Consider the following 7,184-nt stretch of genomic DNA (forward strand, 5'->3'; position numbering starts at 1 on the left):
TTAACAGCCTAAAAAAATATATAGGCTTTATAAATCCACTTAGCTTGAGAATGACTTTCTGGGGCAACTGGCCTTTCCAAAATAAATTTGCAAACTGTATCCTTATTAAAAAAAATTGGAATTTGGCGAGGCAAAAGAATTTGGGCCGTATCAGCTTGTCATTCCAAATTTAAAAATATTTAGTCTTACTTCAAGATAAATAGCAACAATTGAACTTAAGCCACTAGGAAAAATAAACATACAACGTCTTGAAAATGTACAAATAACTAGATGGTTTAAAAAATGTTATCAGAACTGTCTTTACTGCTAACAAGGTCTAAATGAAACCGTGGCCATAGATAATGTTTGTTTCTTGCCTTGTGACTGTCCTGACAGGGGGTTGTCCAGTCGGGGAGTAGATGAAGCTTAGCATTCACAGGCCTTGGGAGCCATGGATGGAGAGACTCCAGCTGTCTGCCAACCAGAACCTGGCAGATCTTTGGCAAGGTGGTTGACAACTCTTACCCGGAGACAATCGGGAAGTCTTGGGGAGAAGGTAAGATTTGAACTGAGTCTTAAAGAACGGTAGGACAAGATTATACAATCTCCCTCCAGAGGTAACAATTTTCCTTCCCTCCCTCTCTCCACCTTCTCCACCTTCTCCACATGCTTAGAGGCATGAAGGTTGGAACCCATGGATGATCATGGCAGACGGGTGATCATAGGAAAAATCAACTTGACCTCTGAAAGCCCTACTTGAGTGTGGTACAAAACCGGTATCGAGGGAGAGCCTGACACCGATGATGATTTCCTGAGGTGACCTTGTCTTCCTCAGCTTACCTGATTAAGCGCAGAGCTCGAGTGAGCCTTGAATTTGAATCTCTCCATCGCCACCTGTTACCTATGGCCCTGGGGCCACACATGTGCTGCTCTTTGCCATCTTTCGCATTTGTAAAGTAAGTATGTGAGAGTTGGATTATTGTGAGGCTATGTGATTTATTATTATAATAATTATTGTTATTTTTTAGCCTGCAGTCAGCCAAGTACATTGCCCTAGTAGGTAGTTTTATTTATGTACTAATACTTACTTTGAGTCTAGTTTCTTCATGAACTCAGCTAAAATCACAGGTGCCACAGACCTATGTCCTATGATACCGTATTAAATCTAGGACACTTTTTTCGAGTCAGGGATATTTTTTTTTTTTTTTAAATCTCAGGAACCTCTATTACCAGAGTTTAATTGGATAATCACTTCAAGGAATATCTGGGGTCATTTTGTTTACAGGAAACGGGTTTAAGAGAATGCTTTTAAAGACATACTTCTTTTCAGCTTGATATAACTTTTCAGTACTCAGTACGCAGAGTTTTCCATATTAAGATTTATTCTCTCTAAAAGCATTAATAAGTACAGAATTAAACCATAAGGTAATAATTTAAATGATTGCTATGAAAAATGTGACATTTTTTAAAATCCAAATTTCTAATAATTTCCTGTTGTTTTAAAACTCATAATACTTTTGACTTATAATAATCAAACTGGAATTTTCGTTCTAACCACAAGTAATGATATCTCAAACAGGAATCATAGAACACAGAACAAAAATTTTGAAAACAGTCTGAGTTATGGTCAGAGCAGCAAAATTGTGAAAAAATAAAAATCTCCATCACTTGGCTGTTTTGACATATTTTCTCCTGCTGATAACACAAATACGAAAGAATTGACTGGATATGTCTGATCTCATACAGACAATTGACTAACTTAACAGAATACCTATTGCCTTAATATCTATGGATCCCTGGATTGAGCAAACAAGACCTAATCTAAAATAAGAAGAACCAGAGGTGCCTGGGTAGCTTAATCAGTTAAATGTCTGCCTTTGGCTCAGGTCTTGGTTCTGGAGTCCTGGGATCGAGCCCCACATCGGGTTCCCTGCTCAGCGGGGAGTCTGCTTCTCCCTCTCCCTGCTCATGCTCTCTGTTGCTATCTCTTTCTCAAATAAATAAATAAAATCTTAAAAAAAAAAAAAAACAAGAAGAACCAGATTATACTTTATGCCTTTCCCCCTTTTTAATATCCACAGTTGTTGTTGTAATAACTGTTGTAGTTATCTTCATTGACAAACTTGAGATTGTTCTGGTAACTGGTCCAGTTCCCTGACTTCAAAGCAAAACACGTGGCACACACTGGGAGGATCATATTCCCCTTTCCTTGAAACCAGAGTTGTTGGCACTGAGGGGGGGCATGTGGCCCAAGCTGGACCTATCAGAATTCTTTCCTGGGGTTTGTTTTACTGCAACTAGCAGAGAATACAGTTCTTCTTTCCTGGGTTGATAAAGATGTGACTCCATGACTCAGGATGTGCAATGAAGGACTAACCTTGCCTACGGAAAGGTTAGACCATTTGCCCCCAGCTCCAAGGAGGTAATCTTTAAACCCTTGGAGTGTCCTGCCTGATAAGAGTGTCTTTGTTTTCCTAAGGGTCTTGAACCAGGCCAGATATTTGATGCTAATAATGTAATTTTTGGTGGAAGGCCTTGGGCCATGTGGTACCTACCAATCCAAGCTTTAGAGGGGCTAGAGACTAAAGTTATTCACATGAGTGATCAGCCTGTCTACATAGCCAACTCCTAATAAAAACTCTGGATAACAAAGCTTGGGTGAGCTTTCCTGGTTGGCAGTATTATGTACATGTTGCCATATATTGTCACTGAGAGTAATATGTGCTATCCACACCATTCCACTGGGAGGGAATGATTGGAAGCTCTGTGCCTCAGCATGTGTTGGGTCCTGCCCTATGCGCCTCTTCCTTTTGTTGATTTTAATCTATAGACTTTCTCTGTGATAAAACTATAACCACAAGTATAATGACTTTCCTCAGTCCTGTGAGTCTTCTACTAGTGAATTATTGAAACTGAGGGTGGTTTTGGGGAACCTCTCAGACATTATCCAGTACATCTGTGTTCTCCATTACTGGAGAAAGTTCTCCACCATACTGGTGAAAGGCTCAGAGAGAGAAGCAAAGATGAGAAATAGGATAGATGAATGGAAGAGATGAGGATGAGAGAGAATAGTATTGCGTGTATGGTTCTAATCCTTGAGACCCTTCGAGGTACCTTATTCATTTAGTTATTTCTTTGAATCTGTGGATTACCCCAGTATATTTCCAGTAATCCAGTCTTTCTCCCTTTCTCACTTTCCTTCAAACAGTTTATACTGCATTCCTGAAAGTTTTTAAATTACTATATCATTTTCCAATTTCAGTTATATTTAGTTAAAAATATGCCATTTTCCATCCTTAGAGAAGTGAGTATGATTAGTAGTAAAATCCAAACAAAATAAAGCCTTGTAAATATTTTTGGACCTGTCCACAAAGTTCTTGAAAAATATACTCATTTCCAGTAAATTAATCTAGAAATGTGGATGTTACTTTGATAGGCCTCTTGAACCCCCAAGTTATTTCTGAGCTCCTGTTAGAATAAGAGATTTGAAAACAGAACTTAGTATAGTCTGCTAGTTTCATACTTTTTGTGAGAATTTTCTAATATATAATTTTCTGCATTTTGAGCTCTCAGCATTGCTTTTGTGAAACAAGAGATAGAGTTTCATCTCTAGGGATCTAAAGCTAAACATTAGTGATGATGCTCAAAAGAGACTATTCTAAACCCAAAGAGACTATTTTTATAGAAAATATTACATTCCTCCACTACTAAATCCCAAATATTAACCCACAGAAGAGCAATTAGCAAGTATGTCATCTATAAAAAGTATGAACATTTAGACATTTATATTGTAACTATTTATCATTCTATTGATGGGGAATGGACCACATTCATTTCATGCCTGATAACCAGTCTAGGAATGATAATTGAATTTCCACAGGTATTATCAGAATTCCTTGAGTTTTTTGGAAACAAAAGGAACTTTCTTAATTTGATAAATTTATCTTCAAATACTTAAAAAAAAAATCATGTTTGATGCGAAAGTATCAGGAATAGTCCCTTCAAAGTGCAGAATAAGACAATGAGGTTCCTTATTACTGTCTCCAGGTCCTAGACAGCACATTATACAAGTATAAGAAATATGAACAGTATTATTGGAATGAAAAAATTATCATGATTACAGACAGTTTCATTTTTTTGATAATGTAAAAGAATTATGGAAATTTGACAGATACAAGGTCAAAATTTAAATATAAATACATGAAATTAATTGTGTGGTTAAATACCAGCATAACTGATCAGAAAATATAATCTTTCAAGGATTCCATACCCAATACCCTCCAACTATGGAAGAATAAATCTAAGAAAAGAAATGGATGATCTGAGTGGAGATTATTATACAATAGTATTGAAAAGACACAAAAAAAGACTTACATAAGTGGAGATACATAGATGAGAAGATTTATTTTCCTAAAGAATTATTCCAAACTAATCTAAAATTTTCATTAAAATCTCAACTTTTTTTTTTTTTTTTTTCCCCCACAGAGCTAGTCAGTTAGTATGGAACTAATTCATGCATCTTAAAGAGTCAGGGCCCAAAATAGCTCAGGTGCTTTTGAAGAGAAAGAATAATAAGCAGCACACACCCAGTTAGGGATGCAATTATTTTAAAGCTATCATACTCAAAATAATGTTCTGGTGGTAGGCTAAAATGCCTGAGACAGACCCACATAGACATGGGGAGTGGATAAGAGGTGGTCTTACACACCAATGGGGAGAGAACAGGCTTGCTTGTGAAAGGAAACAGATATAGATATACATATACAAAAATAAACTTCAGATGTTAAAATCAGGAAGCAAAGTTTTAAAATTCTTTTTTTTTAAGATTTTATTTATTTATTTGACAGTAAGAGAGAGAGAGTACAAGCAGGGGGAGAGCGGCAGGGAGAAGGAGAAGCAGGGAGCCTGATGTGGGGCTCGATCCCAGGACCCTGGAACCATGACCTGAGCTGAAGGCAGGCGCTTAACCGACTGAGCCACCCAGACACCCTGAAATTCTTAGACAAAAATGAAAGAGAATATATTTATGATGTCACGAGAGGAAATAATTTTTTAAACATGAGAAGTGCAAATCTGAAAAAGATTAACAAATTTGATCAGATTAAATTAAAATTCTTCTATGAAAACTCTTCTCTTTGTTTACAGACACCCCATAATATTTTTAAAATCCTACATTCTAAGATTATAGATTTTAACACTTCTAATTCCTATCAAGGACATATTAAAAAGTCTTCCAAATTAATCAAAGATAAGTAGTCCCTGGAAAAATGAGCAAAGCCTATGAACGTCAATCTGAAATAGGCAACCTGAATCAACCAGAAACATTTGGAAAAAATGCACCCCTTCCCCTTGCTCTGTGATGAGGGGGATACAGATTAAAATGAAAAAGACAGATTGTTTCAAACTCAACAGATTACCAAAAAAAGTGGAATCTAGTAATACCAAATATTGGAGAAAATGTGAGGAAAGGGGAGTTTTCATATACTGTTGTAGGGGCTGTAAATTAGAGCAATCACTGTGGAAATAATTTTATAATAGGTATCGAAGCAGAAGAATCTCATTCACTATGACCAGCAATTCCACCTCCTGATGTATTACGTTAGAGAGAGCGGCACCCTGTACATCATAGCTTATGACACTGGATAACTGGAAACAACCTGAACGTCTGTCAGCAGAGGAATTCATGAACACAGTTTATTCCCACAAGGAATACTATATAGCAGTTAAAATTAATGACGTAGCTCTCCCAGTTGTTCATTCATTGACTATATCCTCCATTCTTCCACCACTGGCCTCCTTCTGTGGGGATTTTTTTTTATTTGTGGTTCCCTCTCTCTGGAACATTCTTTTCTCCAGATACCCTTATGCATCATTCCTGTGCTTTACCTGGTTTTCTGCTCTCATGTTACCTCCTTGGGAAGACCTTGTGTGAACACGCTATGAAACATGACACCTCCCCGACCTGGATCATCCTTTGAGCTCCTATATTTGCACCGGGGGCTTCTCTTTGCCCTACAAAAATAGATTCTGTTTCTGGGAGGGCACCTGTCACTCAGGGGACAGTGGGTAAGTATTTGTTGAAGCAATACATAGATATTTGTATACATTTCGATGTTTATGGGCCCCTTCAGGGGATTTAAGTGCTCCCTCACATTCATGTTTTCCTGTGGAAACAGACTGGGCGGATCTTCCTTCCTACTGCGAACCGTCTCCCAGAACCCTGGATGAGCAGAAGCATGAAGGGCAAGAGGTAGCCTGTGACCCTCCAGCCTCCTTATTCCCTTGCAGCTTGCTTTCCTGGGACCTTCCACGAGGTGCTCTGCACAAGGACAAGGGACCCATCCAGGAATAAGACTGTGCCCAGTGGGGGAGAGCTGGCTGTGTCCTCTGAGGACACGCATGGAAGCATGAGCAAGACAAAGAACCTGTGCTCAGATCCCAGTGAACTCGTCCGCTTCTCCTTGAACTTTTTGCAGTATCATCTGTGCTGGAAATGATCATTTAAAGCCACAGTCTAGCATAATGTTTACATCCCGAGGGTTGGAACTGGAGTCATTAAGTCTTTCAAACAACAAGGTAATGTTCAACGACTGCTTTTCTAGGAGGGGGCGTCATTTAGCACACTGCAGGGTGCTGATGCAAGCTTGCATCCTGGGAACCTGAAAGCCTTGGTACCTCTTCTTTGACCTAGGGTTCACCTTGTCTTCTCAGGAGTAGCGTGGGAGTGTGATCTCCTCATTTTCTTAAGTTACATAGCTAAATTTTCTTTGACGTGTGTCAGTGGGAAGAATACAGGCTCTGGGATAAGGTAGACCCGGGTATGTGTTGTAGCCATATTACTTCCTAGCCGTGTGACCTTGAACAAGTTGTTTCCTTTCTCTTGATCTTCTTTCCCTTTCTTCACCTAAGTGATGGAGTTATCAAACTTCTCTTACCTCTAAGTGATGGAGTTATCAAACTTCTCTTACGCTTGATACATTGAAATAGTAGATGTAAGGCATCACGCCGGTCCAACCTGGACAGGCAAAAAGCGTGCTTTCTGGTATAGCTTGCATCCTACCCCTCTCTGTGGACATATTAATTCTCCTTCGCACAACTCACAGGTGTTTACATTGAAATGAACATTCTCTTCCACAAGCCCAGAGCTGTGAGGATTTTGTGTTTCTCCAGTTGGCTGAGTGAGGTAGAGGGCAAAGAAAAGTAAG

General features: G+C 38.7%; 1 long non-coding RNA gene across 1 annotated transcript; it reads left to right on the plus strand.

The window, feature by feature from the left end:
* Positions 1–449: 449 nt before the first annotated feature.
* LOC118023015 lies at positions 450–6,436 on the plus strand. The gene is made up of 3 exons (XR_004682629.1): positions 450–535; positions 654–935; positions 6,156–6,436. It is a non-coding gene; the product is annotated as an uncharacterized LOC118023015 (long non-coding RNA).
* Positions 6,437–7,184: the final 748 nt, after the last annotated feature.

Source organism: Mirounga leonina, unplaced genomic scaffold, assembly GCF_011800145.1.
Source record: "Mirounga leonina isolate KUSES-001 unplaced genomic scaffold, KU_Mleo_1.0 Mir_178, whole genome shotgun sequence".
NCBI lineage: Eukaryota > Metazoa > Chordata > Mammalia > Carnivora > Phocidae > Mirounga > Mirounga leonina.